This window comes from Callithrix jacchus, chromosome 10 (assembly GCF_049354715.1).
Source record: "Callithrix jacchus isolate 240 chromosome 10, calJac240_pri, whole genome shotgun sequence".
In the NCBI taxonomy this organism is placed as follows: Eukaryota; Metazoa; Chordata; class Mammalia; order Primates; family Cebidae; genus Callithrix; species Callithrix jacchus.
This window is the reverse complement of record NC_133511.1, coordinates 76,212,818-76,225,596: the sequence shown is the minus strand read 5'-3', so window position 1 is coordinate 76,225,596 and position 12,779 is coordinate 76,212,818. Positions and strand designations below refer to the sequence as shown.

Sequence of the window (12,779 nt, the reverse complement as noted above, 5' to 3'; positions counted from 1 at the left end):
TGAGCTTTTCCCACACCAAACAATTCTCCAGTTCTCTGTAGGCACCAACTGTGTATCCTAAAATTTAACCCACTTCTGACACTAACTTTCTAGAGTTACTGCAGACCCCACAGGTTAAGGGCTCAATGCCAAAGGATTGCCCCCAGCTTCAGAAACTAATTGCAAGGAATAGGTCCCCAGGTTACCTACACTTCTATTTTTTTTTTTTTAAACAAGGAAAGGCCCCTCCCTTTACTTTAGAAATCTGCCAGCTTCACGGACCTTCCGCTAATAACATCATCACTTATTCTCACAGAAAACCATTAAAAAAGGAATGCGGCCAGGTGCCAGGGCTCATGCCTGTAATCCCAGCACTTCGGGAGTCCAAGGCAGGCGGATTTCCGGAGGTCAGGAACTGAAGACCAGCCTGGCCAACGTGGCGAAATCCTGTCTTTAGTAAAAATACAAAAGAATTAGCTGGGCGTGGTGGCAGGCACCTGTAGTCTCAGCTACCCAGTAGTCTGAGGCACGAGAATCGCTTGAACCTGGGTTTTGGAGGTTGCAGAGTCGAGATCGTGCAGCTGTACCCCAGCCTGGGTGACAACGAAAGACTCTGACTCAAAAGAGGAATAATCTGATGCAATATCCACCACTCTGTAGGTAAGAAAATCGTCAGAGAGGCGGCTGCTCTAAGCTTTCCATGAATTGCAAATTGAGGGAGGGAGATTCCAAAATCACTTCTGTCACAAAGAAGGCACTTAAAGCTCTCGGGCCACGGTCAGTGGTTACAGACCTGGGCTATCCATCTGAATCATTTAGGAGCATTAGAAAACAATCGCGTCTCAGTTCCTCCTCCAGAGATTCTGACTTGGTCTTGGGTACACGCGGACATTGGGATTCACAAATGCTCCATAGCGGAATTGTTCTTGTCATCAGAATGTTGAAGGATGCGAACACCCACGCCTCATGGCAGCAGCAGCTCTGGGCGCACCTGTATCCCAGCTACTCAGGAGACTGAGGTAGGACAATCGCTTGAGCCTACCAGGCTGAGGCTGCAGTGAGCCGAGATGGCACCGCTCCACTCCTGCCTGGGTGGAAGAGTGAGACGCTGTGGTCCCAAATACTCACGAGGCTGAGCGGGGAGGACCCCTCGTCCCTGGAAGTTTGAGACTCCAGTGAGCCATGTTCGCGCCACTGCACTCCAACCACCCTGCAGGCAAATTGGGGGTTGTCACAACCCCCTCCCCAGGTTTGATCATTTGCTACAGTGACTCATAGAACTCATGGAAACACTTACGTTGACCAGTTTATTATATAACAAAGGATCTGATAAGGATACAGTTGGACGGCCAGAGGAAGAGATACATAGGGCAAGGTCCGAAAGCAGGACAGGCACAGGAGCTTCTGTCCCAGTGGAGTTGGAGTGCACCACCTTCCCATCACGCAGATGTATTCACCCACCCAGAAGTTCTCCAAACCCTATACTTCACAACCCTGTACTTCAGAGACTTTTATGGAGGCTTCACCACGTAGGCATGATTTATTATTAACAATCTCCAGCTCCTCTCCCCTTCCCTGAGGATAGGGTAGGGTGGGGCTGAAAGTTCCAAGCTTCTAATCATGGCTTGGTCTTCCTCAAGATCAGCCGCCATCTAAGAGCTCACCAACAGTCATTTCATTAAAACCAAGATGCTCCAAGTACCCTTCACTTCAGAAATTACAAGCGTTTTAGGAGCTCTGTGTCAGGAACCAGGGTCAGAGACCACTATATACATATATGTATTTTTTATTGTTTCGCAATATTATATATTGATACAGCCTCTATGGAGAGCAATTTGGCAACATTTAAAAATTATAAATGCACATGCCTTTTAGACTAGCAGTTCCTCTTTAGGAATTAATCTGACAGGTATTTCTGTATCTATGTTAGAAAGTATATGTACAAAATTATTTTTTATGTATTGTTATTACATGAGAAAATGGCAATGACCTAAATAACCATCAACAGGAAATTGTTCAACAAATTGTGGTATTCATTCATTGGTATACTATGCGGTTGTAAAAAAGAATGAGGAAGTTGTTCATATTAAAATGAAATGAGCTCGAAGATATAAAGTTAGGTGAAAAAGCAGCATATACAATGACTGTGCATAGTTTGTTACCATTTGTATATATACATTTTTAAAACAGGAAAAACACTCGCGTCTCAGTTCCTCCTCCAGAGATTCTGACTTGGTCTTGGGTACACGCGGACATTGGGATTCACAAATGCTCCACAGCGGAATTGCTCTTGTCATTAGAATGTTGAAGGATGCGAACACCCACGCCTCATGGCAGCAGCAGCTCTGGGCGCACCTGTATCCCAGCTACTCAGGAGACTGAGGTAGGACAATCGCTTGAGCCTACCAGGCTAATTTATGTATAAATTTTTTATTATGCTAATTTATGTATAAAATATCTATAGATGCATATACAAGAAACTAGTAACATTCATTAAATATGTATACTGTATTCTATGATTTGAGTTTAATTTAAGTACATATATTACCTGTTATTAAATACATTTAATTTCAAGAAAGAACTGGGGAAAATGTTCACAAAAGTATGGGACATCTTTTGCTTTGCCAGACAGAAAATATATTTTAAAACTACTATTATTAACTATTATGCAACTATAACACTGGCAGAAGTACTGACAAAACATGTAAATTAGTAAATTAAAAGACAAAGGAAATGTGAGAAATCAATGGAGAAATGTCAAGTTATTCACTCACCAAATGATATCGTAAAAAATAACACTTTGGCAAAAAAGTATATTCTTACTCTAACCCCATATACCCAAATCAATTTCAGATTATTTAAAACTTTAAATGTACAAAATAGAACTATATATAAACTAGGTGAAATATATGTGTGTGGTTAACTGATCTTTAGCTTTGATGATTTTCTGTTTCAAATGTTAAGTCTACCTTGCATTCCTGGGATAAACCTCACTTGGTCATAATAAATTTTCTTCTTCAAATGCTGTTGGTTTTAATATGCCAAAGTATTACCATTGGTTTTAATTTGCTACCTCTATTCATGAGAGATGTTGATCTTCAGTTTTGTTTGTGGTATCAGGATAATGCTAATCACCTAAAAGAATTTGGGTAGGGTTTCTCCTCTATTTTTTAAGTGAGTTTGTATAGAATTGGTGTTATTCCATTCTAATGTATAATAGAATTCACCCATTAAGCATAAAGTTGTTCATAACAAACATTCCTTTGTTTTTTAAATATCTATAGGATCTATAATAATGTCCCCTCTTTCATTCTTTTATTCTTAACGCTAGCAATTTCTCTCTTCTCTTTTCTTCTCTTTTCTTCTCTTCTCTTTTCTCCTCTTCTCTTCTCCTCCCCCTCCTCCTCCTTCTTCTTTTTCCTTTCTCTCTCTCTCAGCCTGATAAGAGATTTATTATTGATTTTTTTCGAAGAACAGCTTTTGGTTTTATTTACTTTATTATTTTTCTGTGTTCTATTTCATTTATTTTTCACTCTTACTTCTTACATTCTTAATTATTTCTACAACTACTAATTTTGTGTTCAATTGTTCTTTTTCTAGTCTTTGTTTTAAGGTGGAAGCTTAGATCATTGATTTTTTTTAGACCTTTTTTTCTCTAATACAAACATCTAATGCTAAAATTTATTTGAAAGTACTGCTTTAGCTTCATACCACCAATTATAGGGGTGGGGGGGTTGTTATTGTTTTGCTCTGTCTTAGAGACTTGCTCTGTCACCCAGGCTGGAATGCAGTGGCATGATTTTGGCTCATTGCAACTTCCACCTCCCGGGTTCAAGCAATTCTCATGCCTCAGCCACCGTAGTAGCTGAGATTACAGGCATGGGCCATCACGCCCAGGTAATTTTTGTCTTTTTAGTAGAGACAGAGTTTTGCTATGTTGGCTAGTTTGGTCTTCAACTCCTAGCCTCAAGTGATCTGCCTGCCTCAGCCTCTCAAAGTACTGGGATTACAGGCATGAGCCACCGTGCTGGGCCCATACCACCAATTCTAATTTGTTGTGTTTTCATTTTCATTCAATTCAAAATATAATTTTTCTTCTTTGACCCATGAGTTATTTAGAAGAATGTCATTTAATTTCCAAATATTTGTGAATTTTCAAGTTATGTTTTTGTTGTTGATTTTTAATTTTATTTTATTTTTAAACAGAGAACCTACTCTGTGTAATTTCAGTTCTTTTCAATTTATTGAGACTTGTTTTATGGCCCAGAATTTGTTTTATCTTGTTGAATGTTCCACATGCACTTAAAAAGAATGTGTGTTCTGTTGTCTTTGGGTGTTAACATTCTATCAATTAGATCAGTGGGTAGATAATGTTCTAGCCTTCTTTATTCTTACTGATTATCTGTCTGTTTTACCAATTACTAAGAATGCAGTGTTCATATCTCCACCTATAATTGTTAATATTTCCATTTCTCCTTTCATTTTTGTTGGTTTTTATTAATTACTTTCCTTTTCTTTATTTTCATCTGATTGCAATTCACATATTTTGAAGCTCTGTTATTGGGTATATAAACACTTAAAATCTTCTGATTATTTGATATTATCATCATTGAAAAATGTCCCTCATTATCCTTGGTAATATTTCTTATCCTGAAGTCTACTTTGTTTAATATTAATATAGCCACTGCACTTTTTTGATAAGTGTTTGTGATGTCTATCTTTTTCTATCCTTTTTAAAATTTTTTATTATAAATAAATGAGACAGGGTCTCACTCTGTCACCCAGGCTGGAGTGCAGTGATGTGATCATTGCTCACTGCAGCCTCAACCTCTTGGGTTCAGGTGATCCTCCCACCTCAACCTCCCACTCGTTTTCTGGGACTACAAGGGTATGAGTCATGCCTGGCTAATTTTTTGTATTTTTTGTAGATATGGGGTTTTGCCATGCTGCCCAGACTGGTCTCAAATTCCTTGGCTCAAGTGATCTTCTCACTTTAGCCTTCCAAAGTGCTAGGATTACAGGTGTGAGCCACCATGCCCAGCTACTATCCTTTTAATTTTAAATTGTGTCTCTATTTAAAATATTTAAAGCGGGTTTCTGTAGACAGGACAGTTAATCTCTGTTTTTACTGGACTGACTAGACCATTTATGCTTAATGTAATTATCTATATGATTAGAGTAAGTTTATCGTCTTGTCTTGCTGTTTGTTTTCTATGTGTTCCATCCTGGTCTCGAACTCCTGACTCCACCTGCCTTGGCCTCCCAAAGTGCTGGAATTATGGGCATGAGCTACCATGCCCGGCCTCCATTTTTTCTTTTCCCCTTTTTTTTTTTGTAGTTCTTTGTTGTTCCCTTTTTTTTTCTTTTTCCTGACTTCTTTTGAATTATTTGATTGCTTTTTCAGTATTACATTTATCTCCTCTTATTTGAGGTTTTTTAGCTGCACTTATTTGGAGATGTTTTGTTCTATTGCTTCTTGTTTTGCATACACATATTTACCCTATCACAGTCTACCTTCAAACAGTATTACACCCCTTCATGTATAAGATCTTACAACTATATGCTTCTATTTTCCCTTCCCATCTTTTGGGCTATTGTGGTCACACATATGTTATAAGCACTATGAGAAGTTGTTATCTTTAAATAGTAAATATCTTTCAATAAAATTTTTTAATTTAAAAAATTGGCCAAGCACAGTGGCTCACGCCTATAATCCCAGCACTTTGGGAGGCTAAGATGGGCTGATCACAAGGTAAGAAATCAAGATCATTCTGACTAACATGGTAAAACTCTGTCTCTACTAAAAATACAAAAAGTAGCCGGGCATGGTGGCACATGCCTGTAGTCCCAGCTACTTGGAAGACTGAGGCAGGAGAATCCCTTGAACCCAGGAGGCAGAGATTGAGCCTAGATCACTCCACTGCACTCTGGCCTGGTGACAGAGTGAGACTCCATCTCAAGAAAAAAAAACTTCCATAAATAACATTTATCATTTCCTCCACTCTGCTTTCCTTTATGTAGTTCCAAGTTCCCATATAGTGTCATATTTCTTTAGTCTTAAGAATTTCATGGCCAGGTATGATGGCTCATGCCTGTGATTCCAGAGCTTTGAGGGGGCTGAGGTGGGAGGACTGCTCAAGGCCAGGAGTTGGAGACCAACCTGAGCAAACATTTTGTCTCTACAAAATGTTTTTACAAAAATAAGCAAGAGCATATCTGGAAAAAAAAAAAAGATTTCCTTCAACATTTTTGTAGTCCAGGTGATAGTTCACAAATTCTCAGTTTCTATCTGTCTGAAAAAGTCTTCATTTTACCTTCATGTTTAAAGGATATTTTTCCTGGGTAGAGAACTCTAGGTTGGCAGATTTTTTTTCTTTTAATATGTACTTTGAAGGTATTGTTAGAAACAAAGGCTTATTTTTGCATTTATTCTTATGCCTGTGCCCCCATATGTAAGGTATCTCTTTTTCTCTGGCTGAGTTTTGTCGAGTCCGACTGGCAGACTCAACCAAGTGATGGATGGAAGACATACACTGACACGGGCTTGCCAGTCAGCATCGCCAGGGAACCTATACCACAGTCAGCAGCAGCCATGATAAGCCGGCAATGCTCACATTTATTCAGTACAGATTAAATGGCAAAGGTCTCAAGTAAACAACATTTAACATTGCAAGCCCCCAGAGTAGAGAGAAGTTTTGCCTCTGGATATTCAAAGGTCAATCTTAGTAAACAAGCTATTTAGATAAACTCCTCTACATTCCCTTGTTATTTGGTTTTTGCTATTAGTTCAAGGTAAGAGGATTCAGCCATAACCTCCTCCTGAAGCTTTGGTAAAACCTTCCAGCCTTCCAAGAAGGTTTGCGTCCATTTATAATTTCTCCCACCATTCTGACTGATCTACACCACCCCCATTTCTGTTTTTTGCATCAAGCTTTGTTAATTGAAGAGTACAAATGAGTGCAGCAGCAGTTCTGTCAGGCACAGCAGTTACAAATCATGCTCCGACCTTGCATCCTAGAATTAGTAGAATTAGTAAATAATGTCAGACAAACATGAGTATAATCAGTAACATTGTTTTCCAATCAAGGAGCAACCTGTAGTGTTGCTTGGCACCTCAGTTCAATGTGTGCCATTAATGAGGGACCCCACTGGGGGTACATTAATTCTTTCTAGCCATGCAGTCGAGTTGTTCAAGGCTGGAAAGGGAGTTTCTGCCTAAGCAACAGGCAGAAAAACAGCAGATTAAAAGACAGCTCAATAGAGTGCAGCAAGTACAGGTCACAGGCAGAGTAAGAGAATAAAAAAGAAGAAACAAATTATTTGGAGTGAGTGGTGTTTGTGTTTGTAGCAGGATTCATTCAGCCTTCTGAGTTGCTTCCTTCAGCGTCCCCCAGGTAATATCTAGGGCTTTTGTCATCTGAGGAGGTCACATCGTCTGGGGCTGCAGATCTTGCAGGGTCATTGTCTTCATTGCTGGGTATCGAGTTGGGTCCTAGCCATGCCATGGTATGGTTTGATGCATCGTGCTGGAATCCAAAGAGGACCCGAGAAGGTGTGAACACAAGCATATCCTCGTCTCCTTGTTAGCAAGTCATTTGGAACATACCATTCATTACTATTTACATGATTCCATAAAACTGCAGGTTTTATGTTGAGAGGTTTTAGCAAAGTGCTTTTCTACAGCTGATTGAAATGTATCACTTAAATTTAAGAAATTAAGGGTAAATAAGGCTTGTGCTAGTAAATGTTGCAAGATCCTTACCCATACTCCCCCTTTTTTGTTTTCTGAGCATATTTTTAAGGGTGGAGTGGACACGATCTACTATGGCCTGTCCTTGGGGTTTATATGGGATGCCTGTGGAATGTTGGATGTTCCACAAGTGACAAAATTGTTGAAATTGTGAGCTGACATAAGCTGGACCATTAACAGTTTTAATTTTTGTGGGCCACCCCATAAATGCAAAAGTTAATATGTTTAATGACATAGAGTGGCCTTTCCAGGAAGAGTGTGTGCAATAATTAAATGAGTGTTGGTATCAACAGCTACATGTACATATCTTAGTTTTCCAAATTCAGGGATGTATGTAACATCTGTTTGCCATAACTGATAAGGTTCTAGTCCTCTAGGGTCAACATCTATAGAAGGAGGTGATGTGCCTGTGAGCTGACAATCTGGACATTGCAGGATGATTTGTTTGGCTAGTCTTTGGGTAAGTTGAAATTGTTTAGTTAAGTTCCTCCAATTTTAGTGGAAAAATTGATGCAATTGGGTGGCTTGTTCAAGCAGTGATGTCATAACTTGCAGATCTGCTTGATTACTACCATAAGCTAGTGGGCCAGGCAGTGAGCTGTGGGCTCGAATATGTGTGTTAAAAATAGGATATGTACCTTAACCCAGCAATTGTTGAAGTCGAAGAAAAAGGGCACACAGGATGGGCTCTAGAGTAGACTTAATTAGGGCTGTCTCAAGGTTCTGCAATAAATAAACAGAGTAAGTAGATTCACTAACAATATTGATGAGCTGAAGAGAAACTTTCCAGGGCCAATATTAGAGCTCCAACCTCAGCCCTCTGAGTGCTCGTAAACCCAGACTGAGGAAATTATGCAGCCTCCACCCAACAGTCACTTTTCCATTTTTACTAGAAACATCAGTAAACAGCGTTAAAGCATTAGGTATCGGGGAGTAAACTACTTTTGTAGGCAGAATTACAGGAGTACGAGATAAAAACTGAAGCAGTTTGTCAGCAGGAAGTGTGTGTTCTAAATGGCCTGCATAATCAGAGAGTACTATATGAAGATCTAAAGAGAGGGGTAATGCTTTGAATTGCCTTTTACTCAAAGGAATTCTTAAGACATCAGAGTCATAACCTAGCAACTGATTGGCCCAAATAGATGACTTTTACTAATTAGATGGATATAGGGAGATAGTGCTTTAGTCCCGGTATGTGAGCAAAAAAACCCATTCTAGGAAGTGGAGTCTTGGAGCCATTTGTCCTATTAATCCTGTTGTGGAATTATTAGTGGGAAAAATAAACAATGGAACTGAATATCCTGGGTCTATGTGATCTAGCCACCTTTAAGAGACAGCTAGCTCTATTTCCTCAATTTTCCTTTTTGCTGCAGGGGTTAAATACCTGGGAGAATCCAGGGCAGCATTGCCTTTTAAGATAGAAAACAGTTTTTGCAACTTATCAGTAGTTATGCCTAAGGTGGTGCAAAGCCAGTTAATATTACCCAGTAATTTTTGATAATCATTTAAGGTATGTAAGTTACTAGTATTTGATTTAACATTTTGAGGCCTTACTTATCAGGAAGTTAGTATACAAGATATTTCCAAGGAGAGGACATTTGTACTTTTTCAGGTGCTATAATTAAACCTCTTAACTGTGTATTCCTTTGGACAGAGGCATATAAACTTAAAAGAACTGGCTCCATTGGGGCTGCCAGTAAAATATCATCCATAAAATGAACAATCTTACAAATAGGAAATTCTTTTCTCCTGGGGAGCAAAGCCTGATTTACATAATACTGACAAGTGATAGGACTCTTCAGTATTCCTTGAGGAACCACTTTCCAATGAAATCAGTAAGCTGGCCTTTCATTATTGATAGCTGGTATTGTAAACGCAAATTTTTCTCTGTCCCGTTCTGCAAGGGGAATAGTATAAAAGCATTCTTTTAAGTCAATAATGAGTATAGGCCAATTTTGAGGAATTGCCATAGGGGAGGGGAGCCCCTGTTGAAGAGGCCTCATAGGCTGCAAATTAACATTAATAGCCTATAAGTCATGCAAAATTCTCCATTTGCCAGACTTTTTGGGAATGACCAAAATGGGTGAATTCCAAGGGCTGTCTGTTGGTTCTATATGGCCAGCTTTTAATTGCTCCTCAATTCATGGGCTTGCTGCAATTTCTCTCTCTGTAAAGGTCACTGTTCTATCCAAATAGGATTTTGAGAGAGCCAGGTCAGGGGTAGGAGAGGAATAACAGTGGCCATTATTACAAAAGGGTTTTCTGTTCATATAACTCACTAAATTCTACCCTCCAGAGGAAGTATTGACTGGCGTCTAAAGTTGTTTTAGCTAGCACTGACCAGTCCCAAGGTGTTATATGGAAGTTATCTGCTATCGCTTCAGCTAATACTTTTGTAAATGGGCAGCAGCTCCATTTTCTCAAATGCTTTTTCTTATCTCTTAATAAGCATACACCTGATTGCCTTGTTGATCTTGCATTACCAGGCAGGCAGAGCTCCCCTTCTAATGCCACTTGCCTAAGACAGGGACCCATAGCTGTAACGTATCCCTTGTCTTTTTTCCCATTTACTGGGGGAGGAGACTAAGGGAGAATTTCTGTCTCCTCTGTGTCACTTTTACTCAGTAATTGCTGGGCTGAGGGAGATGGAGAAGGTGGTAAGGTAGGTGACAGTTCCTCATCCCTCTCCTTTTTAGGGTCTTCTGTGTATATCGGGACCATAGCAGCCCTAATTAAGGCCCATAACATTAGAGATGTTACTGGGATCTGTTGCCTTTGTGTATGATGTTGCTTAAGATTTCTCCTCACTTGTTCTCAGAGCTCTAAGTCTAGCATGCCTTCTGCCAGGAACCATGGGCTTTGGGAAACAACAGCTTCCATTAGGTCCCTTAATTGAGCCTATGAAACTGAGGCTCCACTAGCTTTAAGCAGCTGTTTCAATACTTTTATAGACTGTTTCTGTTGTGCTGCTAACTATTGTCCCATCATGAAACCCAAGCCTAAACAATTCCCTCAAACTTAGAAATTCCAAGCAGGCACCAATGACTGACTTACTGATTTATCAACTTACTGACTTACCAACTACTCAGTCTCTTCACCTCATTTTTGAGGGTTCTGTCACAATCCACAACCCATTATAGCATCCTCACACAAAGGTACCAACTGTCAAGTCCGACCAGCAGACTCGATTGAGCAACGGATGAAAGACGTACGCTGACACAGGGTTGCCAGAGTCAGCAGCAGCCACAATAAGGTGGTGATGCTTGCATTTATTTAGTACAGATTAAATAACAAAGGTCTCAAGTAAACGCCATTAACATTGTTGACCCCCTGAGTAGAGAGCAGTTTTGCCCCGCCCCCCACCCGATGTTCAAAGGTTGGTCTTAGTAAACAAACTATTTAGATAAACTCCTCTACATTTCCTTGTTATTTGGTTTTTGCTATTAGCTCAAGGTAAGAGGATTAGGCTGCCTTCAGCCATAACCTCCTCCCAAGGCTTTTGCAAAACCTCCTGGCCTTCCAAGAAGGTTTGCATCTATTTATAATTTCTCCCACCATTCTGACTGATCTCCTACAAAGTTTCAGATTTTTTTTCTTTGTCATTGGCTTTTAGCAATTTGGTTATGGTTTACCTTGGTATGATTTACTTTGTACTTATCTTATCTTGCTTGGGGTTTGTTGAACTTCTTAGGTCTGTGGATTTATAGTTTTTATCAAATATGAGAACTTTTTATGCCATTATTCCATCTGCCTCTTCCCTTTAGGACTCCAATTACACATCTGTTATACCTTTTGTTATTGTCCAATAAGTTACAGAGGTTCTGAACATGGTTTTCAGTCTTTTCTCCCCACTCTGCATTTTAGTTGGGATAGAGTCTATTGCTCTGTTTTCAAGTTCACTGATCTTTCTGCAGTGACCAATGCATTATTAGGTCCATTAGTGAATTTTTCATTTTATGTATTCTATTTGTCAGCTCTGGAATTTCCATTTCATTCTTTTTGATACGTATCATTTCCTTCCTTATTATGTTCATACTTGGGCATATATATAATAATGTTTTAAAGTTATTTTCTGCTACTTCCATTATTTCTTTAATATCTACATCTGTTTCTGTTTATTGACTCTTCTGCTTATGGGTCACACTTTCTTGCTTCTTCTCATAACTAGTAATTTTTTGGATGCTGGGCATTGTAAACATTGTGCTGTTACACGGCTGTAAATTATTGTCTTCTAACATAAATAACCTTATTCCCTCAAACAGAAAATGGACATTAGAGAAAAAAACTGGTGAAATCCAGAGTCTGTAGTGTAGTTAATAATATTGTACAGTGTTAATTTCTTAGTTTGACAAATATACCAGTCACTTTTACAATAAAATAAGCTAGCTGCAGTTCATTCAAGAATTCTCAAAATTTTCTCCAACTTTTCTGCAAATCTAAAATTATTCCTAAATCAAAAGGTTATTTTGTTCAATTTCTCACTTTTTCCTTCTATTTACCTTAAGGCATTATTTGTTTTATCTTCCCTTCGCATTGTCTTCTAATTTAGTCTTCATTTCCAAAACAAATTTTTTCTGTGGTTTCAAATTCTTTTGTTCTATCATCTCATTTCCAAGTTTTCTGATTCTAATTTACATCGCTCTTAAATCTCTTGTTTAGAATAGAATGTTCTATTTTGATTTTGTTTTTCACTGTCTCTCTGACATACATGTTTTTGTTGTCTGTAGGTATAATACTGCTTACTCCTTTTCCTCATAGAATTTTTTTTTCTTTCTTTTTTTAAATTGAGATAGAGTCTCACTCTGTCACCCACGCTGGAGTGCAATGGGGCAATCTTGGCTCACTGTAACCTCTGCCTCCCAGGTTCAAGCGATTTTGCCTCAGCCTCCCAAGTAGCTGGAATTATAGGTGTGTGCCACTTCACCTGGCTAACTTTTGTATTTTTCGAAGAGATGGGGTTTCACCATGTTGGCCAAGCTGGTCTCAGGGTATCCACCCACCTTCGTCTCCCAAAGTGCTGGGATTACAGGCATGAGCCATCATGCCTGGC

General features: G+C 39.1%; 2 long non-coding RNA genes across 7 annotated transcripts in view; one reads left to right on the top strand and one right to left on the bottom strand.

Moving 5' to 3' along the window:
- Positions 1-1,202, bottom strand: part of LOC118145818 (uncharacterized) — a 61,234-nt gene extending 60,032 nt beyond the window's left edge. Inside the window, exon 1 of the long non-coding RNA XR_004731303.3 lies at positions 773-1,202. This is a non-coding gene — a long non-coding RNA (uncharacterized LOC118145818). The remainder of the gene's footprint in view (positions 1-772) is intronic.
- LOC103796215 (uncharacterized) overlaps positions 973-12,779 on the top strand; it is a 42,723-nt gene continuing 30,916 nt past the window's right edge. For 3 of the 6 annotated variants that reach the window (XR_013523297.1, XR_013523301.1, XR_013523299.1), the window contains exons 1-2: positions 1,338-1,508; positions 2,170-2,362. This is a non-coding gene — a long non-coding RNA (uncharacterized LOC103796215). Of the gene's footprint in view, positions 1,229-1,337; positions 1,509-2,169; positions 2,363-12,779 lie in introns of those variants that run through there. The other 3 variants (XR_013523300.1, XR_013523298.1, XR_013523302.1) reach the window with 3 other exon arrangements.